This window comes from Equus quagga, chromosome 9, assembly GCF_021613505.1.
Source record: "Equus quagga isolate Etosha38 chromosome 9, UCLA_HA_Equagga_1.0, whole genome shotgun sequence".
In the NCBI taxonomy this organism is placed as follows: domain Eukaryota; kingdom Metazoa; phylum Chordata; class Mammalia; order Perissodactyla; family Equidae; genus Equus; species Equus quagga.
In genome coordinates this window covers 116,114,268-116,132,654 of record NC_060275.1, presented here as the reverse complement: position 1 = coordinate 116,132,654, position 18,387 = coordinate 116,114,268, and positions in this window count along the sequence as shown.

Genomic DNA, 18,387 nt, shown 5'->3' with positions numbered 1-18,387 from the left:
ATACGAAGAAACTTAAAACTCAAAAATAAGGAAAAAAACAACCCAATTTTTAAAATAAGCAAAAGATACAGACACTTCACCAAGGAAGATTTACAGATGGCAAATAAGCATATGAAAAAGGCTCAACATCATTTTTTATTAGGGAAATGCAAATTAAAACAGTAATGGGATACCACTGCATACATATTAGCATGGCTAAATTGACTAGAATTGGCTAAAATCCAAAAAAAAAAAAACTGACAAGATCAGATGCTGGCAAAGGTACAGAGCAACAGGAACTCTCACTAATTGTTAGTGAGAATGGAAAGTGGTAGAGCCACTTTGGAAGACAGTTTCACAATTTCCTATAAAGCTAAACTAGTTGTACCATGTATTCCAGCAACTATGTTCTTACGTATTTATTTACCCAACCAATTTGAAAACTTTTGTCCACATAAAAATTTGCATGCAAATGTCTATAGAAGCTTTATCCATGATTAACCAAAACTGAAAGCAATCAAAATGTCCTTCAATAGGTGAATGGACAAACTATGGTACCTCCATACAATGTAATACTATTCTGCAATAGAAATAAATGAGCTACCAAGTCACAAAAAGATGTGAATAACACTTACATGCACACTGCTAAACGAAAGATGCCAATCTGAAAAGGATGCATACTTTATGATTCCAATTATATGTTATTCTGGAAAAGGAAAAATTATACAGAGAGAGTAAACAAATCAGTGTTTGCCAAGAGTTCAAACTGGGTGAAGGGTTACGTATAGGTGAAGCAGAGGGCTTTTTTTATGGTGGCAAATATTCTGTATGATGCCATAATGGTGTATAAATGACACTACGCATTTGTCAAAACTCATAGAATTTTTCTGTGCAAAGAGAGAACCTTAATGAATGCAAAAACAAAAAAATTTTAATCGTTTAGTAGGTTATGGGATCCCAAGATGGAATGCAAACTGAGAGAAGAATCTAACTGTATTACAAGCATGAAACATCCTCACTTAAGAGGCAAGGGGAAAAGGTGCTGACCTAAGTAACTTTGGAAATGAGTGGAGCCTGTAAGACTAAAGGCAACAGAAACTATACATAAGCACTGTACTTTATAAGTTGATAAAGTTGTTTCCCACAGGGATACAGGTTAACCACTATACATGTGTATTGTAATTGAACTATTAAGTAAATGGCTGGTGGATGGTAGGAGCTAGATTTCTCACTGGAGAGGGAGGTTGGAGATTAGCAAAGGAGAGAATGCTAGAATGATCCAGGTGGTAATGGGTTAGAGTTGGAGACAGAAACTTGTATTTAGCTTAATATAGACGCAGATGGTTTCATAGAGAAATATCGATAGCTATGTGTTTATGCACAAGTTAATATACACACATATATTTCCTTGCTCTGTTAGATAGAGCACCTAGAAGCAACAACACCCCATGGCAACAAGCACATCTAGTGCCCACATACTGGTTTCTAGCACTGTTCTGCAATAAAAGGACCCAGAGCTCCTTGGAGAAATGGTTTTTTCTAGGACTGGGGCCAGAAACATACAAGATGAGCCTTCAGCATCTTGTAGGGCCAGGAAGCAAGGGAGTGCTAAATAGTAAATAAATGAATAGGTAAATAAATAAATGAACAAACAAGCAAATATTTAAAACTATGATGGTGGTATACAAAAAGGTCATGGTAGCCAATTAAAAGAACGCTCAATGGTCAAAGCAGCACCAATTTGAACAATAAAGTGAATAAAGTAGCATTGGATTATAACTCAAAGTATAAAATAAATATCCATGAGTCCTCACTGATGTAATTAAGAAATTGAATAAATAAATTAATGGGGGAGAACAGACAAGTCTCTCCTGCAGAAGAATTCAAAATAATTTATATAGATACTCTGTCTTCAAAGAGGCGGAGCGTAGCTCTCCACTCTTAAGTATGGGCTACATGCAGTGACTTCCTTCCAACGAGTAGAATATGACAAGGGTTGGAGGGGGGGACTTGACAGTAAAGAAAAATATGACTTCACTCAGGTGCTCAAGGTCAACAGTGACAAGTCATGTTGATAGTGTGTAGCCTTGATGTGATGTGATGAGAATGGCACTTAATATCTGTGGTCTTCCTCTCCAAAACTTATAACCCCAGCCTAGTCATGAGAAACACATCAGACACATGTCCATTGAAGGACATGCTGCAAAATACTTGACCAGCATTCCTCAAAACTATCAAGGTCATCAAAAACAAGGAAAATACAAAAAAACCAACACTGCCAAGAAGAGCCTAAGGACATATGATGACTAAATGTAATGTGGTTCCCTAGATGGAATCCTGCAACAGAAAAAGACATTAGGTAATAACTAAGAAAATATGAACAAAATATGTGCTTTAGTCAACAATGATACATCAATATTGGTTCATTAATTATGGCAAATATACCACACTAATGTAGATGTTACTAATAGGGAAGGCTGGATGTGGAGTACGTGGAAACTCTCTGTGCTATATTCTATCTTCACAACTTTTCCATAAATCTAAAATTATTTGACAATTAAAAGGTTTTTTAAATAAGACATGAAAAGATATACAACCAATGAATTCCTTAATTCTTCATTACTTAATACTTAATTCTTAATTAACTTAATTCCTTAAGTTCTTCTTTTAAATTGTTCAACTCTGGAACATTATAAAGAAAACCAAAACTGACAGAACGTCTTAATTTATTCAAATCTCTCTTCAGTTGAGACTGTATTGTGATTCACAATGGGCACAATTAGTTTCAGAATCATTAATACGCAATCTTCTCCATAGTCATGTAAGCATTTGCATTTTCTGTTTCTAAATTTTCAAATCATTGGAATATCACCTTCAGTGCAGGTTTCACATGAGCATTTTTCCGTTTTTCTGTCAAAAAATTTTTCAAAGCTATTTGAATCATAAAATCAAAATGCCTAAATTTAGATTTGGCTTTTTGCTACATATCATTAGCAAGCAACAGTTCATACCCAATAACTATTTGGATGGTACAAACTCAACATTAATTCCCTTTGTGTGCTGAAGACCGTATAAACTTTTTATTTGGGAATCATGCATTGTTTTACTTCACTCTTCTAGTTAATATTTTATCTTGTCAAAACAAAATCTAATTTCTCTAAAAGTATGTACTTGGTATTCCTTTTCATGTGTTCGAGAATGGTTGAAAGGTCAAATTTGATAAGAGATTCTATCTTTGAGAACATCCGGAAAATGACATATATAATCATTGCATTCATCGCTCCAAAAATGTTATCACTCTGGGTATAATTGAGCCGTGACTCCTAGTAACGAATGGATTGTTAGCCAAATCCTGGTTTGTACGCTTCTCTCTTTACCAGCTTTATTAGTGCCTTTATCACAGGCACTAAACTATCTTTTAAACTAATACCTAAAACTGCAAGTTTTTCATCCCATCTTTTATTTAAGTCAAAACCTGTACATTTCACAATAGATATAAAACCAATGACATAGCCACTAATTTTGATGTTCCTGTTTTCTTTTTGTTAGTTAATACTACATACCATAAATGTTAGTTGTTCAATCGAACATTTGTCCTTGGTATAATCTAGTGGAAATGAGTCATATTTTACTTTTTCAAACACTTATGCATAGTTTGTTCTCTCACTTTAATATCCTTTAAAATATGGATCTCATTTGAATTTTCCTCATTTGAATTTTCTTAATAACGTTCACATCCTGCATTTTTGTCTATACTCCAGGTTTAGCCATTCTATCATCTAATTTTGAAATAATTTCTACAAAACTAGGAAATTTCTCTTGTTTTGTATAAATATTGTACTGGTGAAAAAATCATCATGCTTGCTAAATATTGGGCATACACTACTATTCTTTAAGTACATTACGTCACTGTCCTTTAGTGTTGACTATTTCATGAACACTAGTGAGTATTTGCTGTTTATTCAGACTGCTTCCCATGTTAGTAACTGCATATGTGTGATTTTACATGCAAGGGATATTTTATGTTCTTAAAATTAAGAACATGGATGTTTCCAGCCGCAGACACTATCTTAGCAAAAGCTATGTCGCAAAATATGAAAAAAGGGATACAAAATACTTTACCTTTAAACTTAAAATATAAAACTGGTTTCTATACTTTCTTTTTCCACTTGACATAATTCTGACGTAAAATACTAAATTTTATGTTAGGCTTACCATAGGAAAATCAGAATCACCAATTTGAATAAGATTGTGTTTGCTAGAAACACTCACACACTATCAAAACGACGTGATGAGGGTCCGTCTTTCTTGCCCAATTTACCTATTTCGTGAATATCATATCCACCTTCTAACAGCAGGCTGCAACCCTGTCTGTTGCTTCCAGTTGTGGATTGATGAGAAATACTCTTTTCCATTCTCATTGTTTGATCAGTGATTGCATTTTCCTTTCATGATGAAAATAAAGAGATTTTATCTGACCTGTTTAAGTTTTACATTTGATGGGAATAATTTTCTTGCTCATTTTCATTAGTTTTTCAATAATTAAATCTGACTAATTATAAACTTTACAATATCCTGTGCAAATTTCATGTGAGTCACTCGACAGAATTCTGCTCAATTTCATTGTTTCCAAAATGCTTTTTTAAAAGCATTTAATTATTAATTTATAAATTAATTTAACTTAAGATAACCTTTGAAGATTTTCCTATTTCCTTTTCAGCTTTTCATTTTTGAGCTCCACTTCCATATTTTCTATTTCTGCAAAATTTTAAACTTACATGTATTCTCCATGATCTAAAGCAATCTTCAGTTTATAAAACATATTTTAGATTAAAATATACAATGACACATTGCTTGCAGTGTATGGATTTGAATATATTTCTGTCAAAAATATAAATTAAGTACATGAAGTGTAGACATCTATAAATGTATAAATTAAAATAATATTAAAAATTGAACATTTTAAAATACTTTTCATGTATTTTCTCAAAAAAGTTATGTTTCTTCCAAAATATTTAAACAACTTTTTAAAATTAAAGGTCAAACACAAATTGTAATTAATCTCAAAAATTTTAAGTTAAAGTTACATACAGCTGTCATTATGTAAAATTTTAAAACTATAATTCAATCTTATTAAATATTTTTATAGAAATAAAGCTATTCATAATTCTCAGGTTGAAATGTTTCTAGTTGCCAATGTGAAGAAGTACCTCATGCTCCACATCACGGCTTCACGTATCTAGACCCGCCCAAGCACCTCAGCCCCTCACAGCTCCCATATGGCAAATTCTAGGGCCACTCACAGCCCTGCTAGCATTCAGAGCCATCTCACTTGCTTTGAGAACACGGGGCAGATGTAGAGAAGTTTATCTTGGGGCCTGAATGGTTCCCACCATGATGAGGTAAGAGGTCCAAGGTTAACAACCGTGCTGTGCCCGTGCTGAGGAACAGGTGCTGTGCCATGTGTTCCTTAAAAAATGTGTATTTGTATATGTCTGGTCTATCACAGCCCAGCGCATGGTCCTTGTGCCCCAGTCCAGGTGCAGCACTGCCTACGTGTAACCCCTACAGAACCACACGCACAGGTGACGAGAGGCCATGCACGGTGATGCTCTGGGAGGGATCTTTGTAAGAGCCAAAGCCATGTCCGCAGCCCAGATGTCCATCAAGAGTAGAATAGTAGAATAAACTGTTGTGTAGTCATACAGTGGAATACTAAACAGCCATTAAATTTAAAGAACTCAACAAGATGCAACAATGCAAGTGAACATCACACACACAAGGCGAACAGAAGAAGCCAGGAAACATACTGATTGATTCTACTTACAGAAACCAGTCTGCCAGGTATAATTGTAAAGAGAAGCCAGGTAGGAGTCACCAGAAAAGCTGGGATGTTGTTGGTCTTCAAGGGGAGAGGGAGGGGCAGTGGTCAGAAGGGGGCACAAGAGAGGCTTCTGGTGTTCTGGAAAGGCTACGCTATGGTCTGAAAGTGTGTATCCCTTATTCCTGTGTTGGAAACCTAATGCCCCAGGTGATGGTATTAGGAAGTGGGGTCCTTAGGTCATGCAGAGCCCTCATGAAGGGGATTAGCGACCTTGTAAATGAGGCTCCACAGAGCTCTCTCACCCCTTCCGTCATATAAGGACACAGCAAGGAGTCTGCAGTTTACAAGAGGGCCATCACCTGACCATGCTGATACCATCATCTTGGACTACCAGCCTCCAAAACTGTAAGAAATAAATCTGTTGTTTGTTTATAAGCTACTCAGTCTGTGGTATTTTGTTACAGTAGCTGAACAGCCTAAGACAGCTTTCTTTCTGAATTTTGGGGGGGGGGGGTGGGTACACATGTTTCATTGGTATGTTTCACAGTATTATGAATTAAACTTTACACTTATGCTTGTGCACTTTTCTGTATGAGTATTATACTTCAAGAGAAAAGTTTTTTTAAGTGAATGGAGGGGGGAAAAAAGGAGAGCAACTCTAGACAAGTTATTTAATCATTCATTCAGCAAATATTTATCCACACTGTGTGCCAGGCTCCTCACAAAATGTTCACAAGCAAATTCAATATCTGAGACCCCACTCTGTTCTCTAAGCAGATATTTGTAAACAGTCCCCTCGCTTCCTGTCAACTTGTGACCAGAAATACCACAAAGAATAAGACATGTCCACTCCTTGTAGCCTGGACCCTGCCCTTCCTGAGAGCCGGTCAGATTCAGAGCTCTTTCTAATGATAACCCTGGACAGAAAACCCATGCATGTGTCACAGTCATTCATCTGCATCCTTTATTAAATAACCTTCGAACTCCCCTGCCCTCCACTTTCGGATGGGGCAGAGGGAGGCGCGGGATAGAAGGCAGGTGCCTAGAACTGGCCTTGGTGCTGAACCTTCCAGAGGCGGGAACTCACGATCTTTCAAGTCTCCCTTGTGCTTAAAAATCTGTCAGCTTTGAGTGAGTTTTCTACCATCTTAATTTTGAATTTATTATTTTAGCAGGTGGTTATGGTGAAGAAATTTAAAACACAAACATAAGAAATTCTTTCTCATATTTCCAATGAGGCAAAACACAATATATCAATTATTCTTCTTAAATCGATATTATGGACAGGTTATTTCCTAAAGGACCAAGCTTCTTAATCCCAAATGGACTTAAACAACCAGGCTCAAATGAGTGTTAACTCATTATCCCCACAGTCCTATTACATCTAGGAAACGTAGACTGTTTGTAGATCGTGTGTAGCTGAAATTCGTAGACCAGCACCCCAGCGGAGCTGACCAGGCTAGCCTCTGCCAGAGAAGCATATGAGATGAGTTCAAATCCTCTAGAATGCCTGGGCTGGTAAACTGCACGTGCTCCAGATAAGTGAGCTCAGTGATGAACGACCACCTTTTGACTATAGCAGTGAAACATCACGTACAGTACTTCCACTCAGGAAATTCCAAATAAGTAGAAAACTTAATAGAAATGAGACACACTTGAATCTTAGTAGACCACCTGGGATTATTAATTTTTTTCTTGTAATTCTCAATATCTTTCTCGATTTCTCAATATCTTTTTATGGCATTTGGAGAACACTTTCAATGTCCCCGTGTAGCTAATTTAATATCTATGAATTCTCCTTGGATGTTATAGAAAGATTGTACAGCCTAGAGGATTAATTACTTTACATTCTATTACAAAGGTACAGGCTCAAAATGCATAAAGGCCTTATTATCTGAAGGACACTTCCCCTGTTTAAAACTCAGTCCATATAATGGATTATTTTAGAAGAGAAAATTATTATGGTAAAGCATGTCACATCAATAAAATAATGTGTTTAAATACAATTCAAAGATTTAAAAGTTAAGAAAAAGGCCCTAATTTCAGTATAATATTATCCTGTATTTATAGAAACCCCTTTTAATGGAATTACTATTCACATAATCTTGGTTTTCTTTCCTTACTGTTCACTAACAATATCCCAATTAGAAGTACTGCTCTTGCTCTTTTGTATTAGTTAAAACCATTCCTCAGAGGAACTCGAAGTAAATAAATCTAATTAGAACTAATCTTCACAATCCCCACTGAGGAAAAAATGAAGTGGGCATTATGCTTCCTTTGTATGTGGGAATGTAATCCATGAGAGGAACCTCAGGTGAAGATGGTGACATTAGCAAGGTGACAGTACCCAGGTATTTATGGCTAATGTGTTCCTGGGTGCTTACCAGTTGCTGTATTAGTGCTCCTCGGCTACATGTTTGCAAATTGTTGACAAGCATGCCTTGACTCCAGGGGTGACATTCAGATCAACAGGCAGTGAGAGCAAACCCTTGGGCGGGGGTCTCTCAGAAGCTTGCACATCACCTCCTAGAGCCTTCACTAGACCAGCTCTGCTCACTGGCATCCAGGGTGAGGTCAGGAGGAAGGGATGGAAGGCAGAGTGATGGAAGAGGAGGAGGAGGGGAGAGAGAGGGAAGGGAAGGGAGAGAGGTGCAGGAGGAGGAGAGGAAAGAGAGGGGAGGTATGGGAGAGAGGTGGAGGGGAAAAGGGTAGGAGAGAGAAGGAGCAGAGGAGGAAGGGAGGAGAGAAGCTGTCATCTCATCCTGCCCATTTCCAACACCGTCCCAAAAGCCCAGTCTGAGAAAGCAGTTTAGTTAACGGGCAATGTGCTTTGTCTCAGTGGAAATGGAGAAACTGTCCATATCATTACTTTTTGTTTCTTCATCAAGTTGTCGTTTACCTAAATGACAAAAGAGACTAATTTTTTAAAACCAGGAACATTTAGGGTTTTCAAAGAGGAATGTGGCCACTTTTGGTATTTTATATCATCTCTTTTAAAAATCCTTTTTATGGTATATTATACCTAAAGAGTGCACAAAACAAAACAAAAAACCTTAGTAAAACATCTCAAATTAAACACCGATGTAACCACCATCTGGACCAAGAAATTGGCAGCACCTCAGGACCCCCTCATAGCTTATGTAAAGTTGAGTATTCAAAAGAACAACGTTCATACCTTCTAGTCTTTCAAGGCTGTTTGGGCATAGCGTTCCATGTAAATTTTATAATCAAATTTTCAAATTAAACACACACACACACACCCTGTTGGCATTTTGATTGAGATTGCATTAAACCTGTAAATCAGTTTGAGTGAGTTGATAGCTATCTAATATTGTCTCCACATCAACAAATATGGTATACTCCCCCATTTATTGTTTCAAATATCTCTCATTAGTAGTGCTCTTCGTGAAGTCTTACATGTTTTGTGCAATTTATTCTTAGATATTTGATGGTCTTTATGCTATTTTAAATCTTTTTGAATTTAACTTTCTAACCATATGTTGCTTATATATAACAATGTTTTTAATTTTTTAATTTTTTATTTTTTATTTTTTGATGAGGAATATTTGCCCTGAGCTAACATCCATGCCAATCTTCCTGTATTTCTTAGTGTGCAGGCCACCAGCACAGTATGACCACTAACCAAACAGTGTAGATCCTCACCCTGGAACCAAACCCAAGCCACTGAAGTGGAGTGCACTGAACTTAACCACCAGGCCACCGGGGCTGGCCCTATAGCAATGTTTTTAATTTTTATACATTAATTTAGAAATCTGTCTATCCTTATTATAAATTCCAACAATCTATCTTTGTACACAATCACATTATCTGTGAGGAAAGCTTCTTTTTACGTAGTGGCACCTGAGCTAACATCTGTCACCAATCTTCTCCTTTTTTTGTTTTTCTCTTCTTCTTCTCCCCAAAGCTCCTCTACCACCCCGAGTACCTAGTTGTATATTCTAGTTGTGGGTCCTTCCAGTTGTGACATGTGAGATGCCACCTCAACTTGGCCTGATGAGCTGTGCCATGTCCATGCCCAGGATCTGAACTGGAGAAACCCTGGGTCACCACAGCGGAGCACGTGAACTTAACCACTCAGCCACGGGGCCAGCCCTCTGTGATGAAAGTTTTGTTTTTCCTACTTTCCGATCTTTATACTTTCAAAATTCTCATTACTATTACTACTTTTAATATCATTGTTATTAAAATGCAAATGTACTCCTGTATATAAAATATCTAACTCAGTACCTTGATAAGAAGGCATTCAAGGGGCCAGCCCCTGTGGCCAGTGGTTAGGTTTGGTGCACTCCACTTGGGTGGCCCTCATTCGGGTCCTGGGGGTGGATCTACACCACTCGTCTGCCCGTGGTCATGCTGTGGCGGTGGCTCACGTACACAAAGAGGAAGACTGGCAGCAGACGTTAGCTCAGGGTGAATCTTCCTCAGCAAAAAAAAAGGTATTCAATAACGTTAACTAATAAATTGTCAGTGAGTGGTAGGTCCATTTGGCCAGTCTTCTTCTCAGATGGCCAGTCATCGTTACCATCTCTATGAAGCCCAGTGAGCTTCATGCTTTTACACAGCCAGCAGCTCTTCTACCAACTTCAGGAAGTCACAAAGCAAAGGTGATCCCCAGAGGACCAGGTAACCATTAGGAACACCCACCCAACATTCTGTGGTTACCTGGTACATCATAACTTGAGAAGGCTCCATGAAAGTTACCACCATTGTCACTCAAAGGAGGCGCCATCTCACACCACTAGCATGACTTGGAGCCATAGAAAATAGAGTTTATTGGGAAAACCTACATGCAGGGGAGTGGGAGCGCATGTGGTCCTCCAAGCTCCCATTTCCTGTGGAGAGGTGTGCACTTACCATGCAATAGGCAGGGAGCTCACCCCTAGAATGCTCCACATATTTTCAGAGAGGGACTAGGGGGCCTACGCCACTCTAAAGTTCTAAGGTTGGAAGCAACCTGGCTGGGAAGGGTGAACCTTTCCCAGGACATGGCAGCTTGCTCATCCCTTGAGCTGACAGACCCGCTGGAGCAGCTCTCTGTAAGCTTTCAAAGCATGAGGAAATGAGGCTCCACTCGCCCAGACTTGATGGCAGAGGGAGGGATGGTAAAGGGAGACAAATGTTTTCCGTCAACCAAGGCTCCTCCTATCTAGAGTTTCTGTCTGCAACTTAAGACATAATGTGTCGTGATGCCTTGTTTTGAAAAATAAATACCCCTAGAAGCACTGATGTGGCAATCAGGGGGCAGAGCTGCCTTTGGGGACACTTTGAAAAGACCCTTTTAGGATTCTGTCCCCAGAACATAGTCAAAAACACAGACAAACATTTGTGTACAAAGACGATCACAATGGGATTGCTTCTGAAAGGGAGAAATTGGGAAAAGTTCGAATGTATAACCCTGGGTTTGAAGCACTGCAATTTTTCCTCAAGATGAATATCAAGCAGCCATGGTATTTTCAAACAGTATTGAAGAACATAACAGTCCTCAAAATAACTTGTTAAGTGGGAAAATGGGTACAAAATAAATTTATATGAAAAGGCCTCGCGTATACTTTGGAAAGGTATAATAAGATGTTTAGAGGGAAATCGAGTATATCGAGATGTAACAATGATTTTTTTTGTGATGGGAAAGTAGTTGGTATTTATATCCTTGTTTGTACTCTTACATGTTTTCCAAGTTTTCAATAACGGGTGTTTATAGTTTTATCACCAAGGAAAACATTATTTCTAAAAGGCTCTGTGGATCAATGAAATGCTCCATGAGAAGGGAGAAAACAGCTACCCTGGATCCCGTCTCTGCAGACCTGGGTTCAAACCCCATCTCAGTCGCTCATCAGGAGTGTCTTGGCCACACTCTTGCCCCACTGTGCTGTCAAACACAAAGCAGGGACAAAAATCATTCCATTTCACAGGGACTGAGGAGGGCACAGATGGATGCACATGAAAGGAATAGGACAGTAGCGGGCACTCAGCTGTTCCCAGAATATGAGTGAATTATTTTATCAGAGATGAATAAGTCAGTTTTTCAGTGAGACCTTGATAATGGGCTCAAATCAATAATTCTAGACACATAATGTTTCACCGGGTGTGCATAGAACCAGTGAGGTTTCCTGAAGATGTGAAGAGGAGCCGAGACGAAGACAGTTCTAGGGTCTTGGGCACTTCACGGAAAGAAGGGAGAAGAAAGGGACTTCTTAGAGAGGAGAGTGGAGAGGGACAGACCCAAACCCAGTTTGCCCTGAGCCAGACCCAAAAGGGGACTCTGAGCCTTTCAGGGGCTGCACGCAGAGTCTGAGGTGTCCTGTTGATGATGAGTGGCGTTTCTCCTGCCCACTGGCTCCCCATGGGTCCTATGATGGGAATGCCCATCCATGGAGAAGGGACCCCAGGGAGAAGCCCCAGGAAAAGAGCAGCATCACATCTTGGTCACCACCGGGAGAGTGCCACCTGTGGGCTTGGTGTCTGGAAGCCCTGCCCCTCTGTGCACATCACCTCAAGAAACTCTTATTCTCTGCAAGTCTTCTGATTTCTGTGTGTTGATGTGCCCCTGGTGCAGTTAGATACCACTTTGCTAACAAGATGACAGGGGTCTGCATTTAATCAGCAGGTATCACTGAGTGTTCGAGTGTTCAATCACTTCTGGGTATTTTGTCCACTCTAAGTGTGAATGAAGAAGCAATCCTACACAGTGTTCCAGAAATAATGCTTGGGGAAGAGGTGGATGTGTTCTCCACTCAGTGCTGGCCACTGGGTAGCCAGCCACCAGCTGGTGCGAAACCCCAGGAGAGAGGAATGGGGAGATAGGGACAGAGAGAGGGAGCCTGCTGCCAGAGGGATTTCTGCATCACCCCCTGGCAGCCTCCTCCCCTCTGCCCATCCAGCTCAGGCTACCATAATTGTCCCTGTGAACAGACGCCTGCTCAAGCTGCCAGCTTGGCTGAAACGCTCGATGTGCCACATCAAAGTTCTCCTCTTCTCTAGGATCTAGAGCGGCGAGGACAGAGCTCCCCCTCCACCACGCTCAGGGGTTATAGGATGGGGCAGGCAGTTTCTCAAGCTACAGAGCCTCCTTTCCCGAAATCCTGACACATTCCTTCAGGGGCTCCTGTGTTCTCGTGATAAGCTTAACTGCTTGTAGTGGGAGATGCTGCTGATGGAAAAGTGCTGCCCATGGAAACTGTGGAGGCCACAGAGAGAGTTGAGAATTACACACCTAGAGGATGACACCAGATCCTTGGAGGGACGTGGGACATTCTGCACCAAGGCCTGGCTTCCCAAGTATAAATGGCCTGGATGTGGCGGGGAAGATGCGGGCTGTGCAGGGAACCGGCTGGGCTCTTGTGGGTGCTCATTCCCACTTGTCTACAGGAGGGTTGCCTCACTCTGCCCGAAGGACTCTGCTCCCACTGCTCCGTGGCTGACCTCTCTCTGTGCCTTGGTTTCCTCACTCAGCAATCAACAGGCGGCATGCCCCACTCGGATCTCAGCACGTGCACACTGCTGGAACCAAGACAGGCAGCGTCCCTGTCCCTACGGAGCTTTCAGGCTGGTGTTCATGGGGGACGGGGGCGGGGATGACAGACAGTAAGCAAGTAAACATGAGTGCGAGCCATGTAGCGCCACCTGTGTCATCAAGGCCATACACAGGGCTATGGGACATGGGAGGGATAGAGGTGGACAGAGTCCCAGAGTGTGGACAGAGGTACCACTCAGAAACCTGAATGGTACCAAGGAACCCTACAAAGATGTGGGAGGGCAGAGAACATTCCAGATAGAAAGGGTTGTTCCAGGAATAAGAAGAAAACCTAGTATGAAGGTCCTAGTATGAGGGTCCAAGGCAGTGGCCAGGAGTCCAGACTGGTCTGACGGCTGTGGGGCACTGACCTGATTTGCTAAAAGGTCCCTCTGAGTGTAGGGTGGAGACCAGTCCACGGAGGGGAGAGGGCAGGAGACCACTGCAAGGAGGCTGCCATGTTCAGGCAAGAGACAGCCAGGTGGATAAACCCATGAATAATATCTGGAGCCTAATGGAGTTGTGAACACTGAATGAAAACTTTGAAGCACCAAAGAGAGGGCCTGCCACCTCGCAGCCTAGGGACATTTTTTTTTTTTTTTTTTTTTTTTTTTTTTTTTTTTGAGGAATATTAGCCCTGAGCTGACATCTGCAGCCAATCTTCCTCTTTTTGCCGAGAAAGACCTGGCGAACCCCAGGCTGTCAAAGCAGAATGTGCGAACTTAACCGCTGCACCACCAGGCTGGCCCCGCCTCACCTAGGGACATTTTTATCTCCTCTGTCTCTGTCCAGTTTCTTCTCTTGCTGCATCCACTCCTCCCCTCCCCAAGAACTAGCATTGTTCCCCCAGGTCCCTCTGTGTGTGCTTCTCATGCTCTCACCTGTCATGCCCTCGCCTCTTCTCTATCAGAAAAGTCCACACTTTCCTTCTTTGGGACCCAGGACTGAGTACTCTGGTGCCCAAAGAGGCTGCACATGTCTCCACTCCTGCTCTTGCACATTGTGCCATCCTGTTCCCATGTGTCCGAAACTGGACTGTGTGTTCTCCAAGCAGGAGTGGCGTCTGATGCATGGTGTTCTCAGAGTCTGGCACAGAGGAGGTGCTCAATAAAACACCCATCCTTTTCTCATCTTTCTCAGTCATTCACAGGGACTGGTACCCTGATGTACTAGTTTCCTGTGGCTGCCGTAACAAAGTACCACAAACTGGGCGGCCTATACAACGTAAATCTATTCTCTCACAGTTCTGGAGACCAAACATCCAAAATCAAGGTGTCAACAGGATAGGTTCCTCCTAGAGGCTCTGGGGGAGAACCAGTTCCAAGTCTCCCAGCTTCTGGTGGCAATCCTTGATGTTCCTTGGCTTGTAGATGTGTCACTCCACTCTCTGCCTCCATCTCCACATGACCTTCTTCTCCCTCTCTGTGTTTCTTGCTTTTCTGTCTCTTGTAAGGACGTCGTCATTGGATTTAGGGTCCACTCTAATCCAGGTTGATCTCATCTTGAGATCCTTATCTTAATCACATCTGCAGGACCTTTATTTCAATAAGGTTCCAATTGGCCGTGAATTTTGGGGGGACACCATTCTACTCGCTGCACCTGAGAAGCATCAGTGCTTCAAAGGGAGGCAGAAAAGTGCCAGCCTCACAGACTCTCGGAAGGGGGAACAAGGACATCCCTCTGCCTGCTCAGCATGTCTACAGTGACCTCCAGCCTTTGACCCACCCTTGACCACGGCCACTCTACCTGGCCTCATTCTGCTCTCATATCTCCCCTCCAGGGCAGCACACAAGCCAGTCACCCCAGCTCTGACCTCAGCCCATCTCAGATAGCTTCCCTCTTCTCCTGGTCTCAGTGGTTCCAGAAGAACATTCCAGCTAATTCCTTCCCCTTTTTGATTCAGCCTTCTGGAACCCTCCTTCATATGGTTCCCCTGAAGGCAGCTTCCAGGCCACAAGTTTGCCCCGACTCCTCAGATTGGGACAGAGGAGAAAAGCTGGAGGCAGAGAGGCAGGCGGCCAGAGCCTGAGACAGGGAAGATCTCGCCTCCTGAGCAGTGCTGCTCGCTCGTCCTTTGTCTCGCCTTTTTGTCCTCTGTCACACAGGCTGAAGAGCGTTCGCCCTGAGCTTATGCTGGCATGAATCTTCAAGCTGCATCTACTGAAAATGCAATGCCACGGTTGGTTTCACGCGGAATGAAATTTCACTATAACTCTATCTACTGTGCTGCCGAATTGGGAATTATGCGGCTTCTCTAATTAAAGAAATTTATCCCACAAAGGCCTTAGTTATAACTTTCCTAGAGTCCTTTGGCATTAACCCCAAGCACAATATTAGAATCCAATTCTTCAATGTCAAAATATTAGAATAATAATGACGTTTGGAAATTTCTGCTGACCCAGAGGTGTATTCCTTCCTAGTCATGAGTGTAATTATTTTTCCTGGACACACTTCTGCAAGGTGGGGGATGGTTCCAAAGTGGCGAAATGAACGATTTTAGCGCTGGAGCCTCAAGAACATCCCTTGGCTCAGGGAGCTTGTGGTTCGGGGAGCTGAAATCGTCCAAACAGATCAATGGGGCTTAGCGCCAACGTCCTGAATCCTCACTGCTCCCTCACAGGCAAACCCAATCTCCAACAATAACGCTGACACACGAGCCTCGGGACTAAATCACAGGAAAGCACCCAGGCAGCCTGGCCAGCTGTGCTTCCGTGCAGAGAAGTCCATTCTCTGAGGCTCACTTCAATTCAGCTTCTCTGCCAGCACACATTTAAATCTTTCCATTTTCCCAACTGTATCTTGAGAAGGATTTTTTAAATGGAATTCTTTTCCACCATTGCTTTTCATTCATTAGGTGCAAATGAAAATGTATGACCATAATTAGAAATTAGCGATGATGCAGTGTTGATAGCCAAACTAAGCACGTTAAGGAAAGATGTTTCTGAAGTTTTCTTTTAAGAGGCCATTTCCTTTCTGAGATGAAAGTGACTCAGTGCCACAGGATGAAAGCAAAAGTCGAATAGACCCGCTATATGAGGCTGTGAGGGAGGGTCCTTAGAAGAAGGCAACTCGGTCTGTTCCCTGCAGCTTTCAAACTAATCATAGTTGAATAAAATTTCTATCATTTGAGTAGCTTCCACTAGACTCTTTTAGAAAGTGAAGTGTGTTTAAGAAAACATTTCAATGAGCTACTTGGAAAAAATATAAGACTTGAGGACAAAAGTCATTAGGAGATGCAACAGACATGAGCAGGAATTTTGGGCCCAGAGTGAGAGAATGAGAGGAAGAAAGAAGGAAATTAAAGATTGGAGACAAGGTGGCAGAATGACAGGGAATTTGCTGAAGAAGTGGAGAGGGGCTTTTGTGAATAAAACCATCTAAAATTAAGTTTGCATTACTACAATATTAACTCTATCATGTTCCTTAAAGTTTCCATAAAGTCTTTCACGTATTTAAATGCTTGAGTGAATAATAATTTCCATGTCAAGATCAAAGCTGTGCAGACTGAGGATTACCCAGGGTAACTGGTAAGATAATTGCTACACTCAACTAAGTCAGTAGAAGCAGGTTCCTGCTGGCCCGAAGACAGCCCCAAGGATGTAAATCACTAGAGAATTTACCAAAATTTTGGTGAAAGCACTGTACTCCCATAATGGTGACACAAGTATTTAAACAACTCAATCTAGGTTTTAAGGGAGCAAAGTCATCCTAGTAGATATATAGGTGAAATGATGATGATGGTGATGACGACAGTCATGACTTTGACAATGATGATGGTGATGACAGACGTGATGGTGATGGTTGTGGTAATGGTGATGATGGTATGATGATGATGGTGATGATGATAATAGTGACGGTGATGGCGATGGTAATGGTGGTGGTGATGATGGTGATGATGATGGAGATGGTGGTAAAGATGATGGTGATAATGACGATGAAGATGATGATGAAGATGACGATTACAGCTAACCTCTTTGAGCGCTTGAGTTCCTTGAGTGGAACTATATGCTAGATCCATGGCACCTTAATGAAGTTACTGAATTTAATCCTCACAATTGGCGTACTGTTATTGCCATTTTGTAGATGAGAATAACAATAGGCCTAGTCACCTAGCTAGAAAGAGACAGAGAGGATATTCAAACCCAGACTTTGAGTCTGGAGAATTTGCAGTCTTCCATGAAAGTGAGAGGTCCACTCACAGTGGGAACATGCCTTAGAAGTCACAGGGTGAGTCCTGGTCCTCTGATACGAGGCCAGTTACCTGCAGAAAGAGATAGGAGCAGAAAACATACAACTGTTAAGGCAGCATGTAGTGTAAACATTGTGTAAGTGCACACTGCTTACAGCTTAAGGAAGATGACTGCCTTACAGGACGCAAAGAAGAAGCAGAAAAGGAGGAAACGGCACAGAAGGAGCAGGGAGGCGGCGAGCGCAGAGGTGCTCTGGAGCTGTTTGAACCTAAATAGGAGCTGAATAAACGACAGAAAATAGCCACAGCATCTCCCTGGAGCTCTGCCCTCATCACCTCTCTTCACTCAGAGTCTCCATCTTCCTGCCTCCTAATCAGCAGTCTACAGAGGAATCTGCCTGAAACTTCCAATAATCTGGTGCACCACTTGGGTGCCAACCACAGCAGGGCTGCCAGACTAAACACAAGGCACCCGATTAAGTTTGAATTTCAGGTAAACAACGAATATTTTTTAGTATAGGTGTGTCCTGTGCAATCCTGGGAAATTCACATTTAACTGGGCATCCTACATCTTTGTTGGCTAAATCTGGCAAACCTACCGTTTACCCAAACCAAACTCTTTCTACTATTCCGCCTCTCTCTGCTGCTCATTAATCTGGGGAAGGGAGGGACGAGAAGAGCAAATTCACTGCGTTTTTCCGCAAACTCAGACTCTCACATGTTGGGGCTGGAGAAGAAAGGCAGGGCAGCTTGGATGATCTGTTTGAATCTTGTGTGGTTGGGGCCATCTCAAGATGCCTGTGAGCAGCTCATATTTAAAAGGTTGCCACATGTGCACGGGGGCAGTGGGAGGGGGTGAACTGG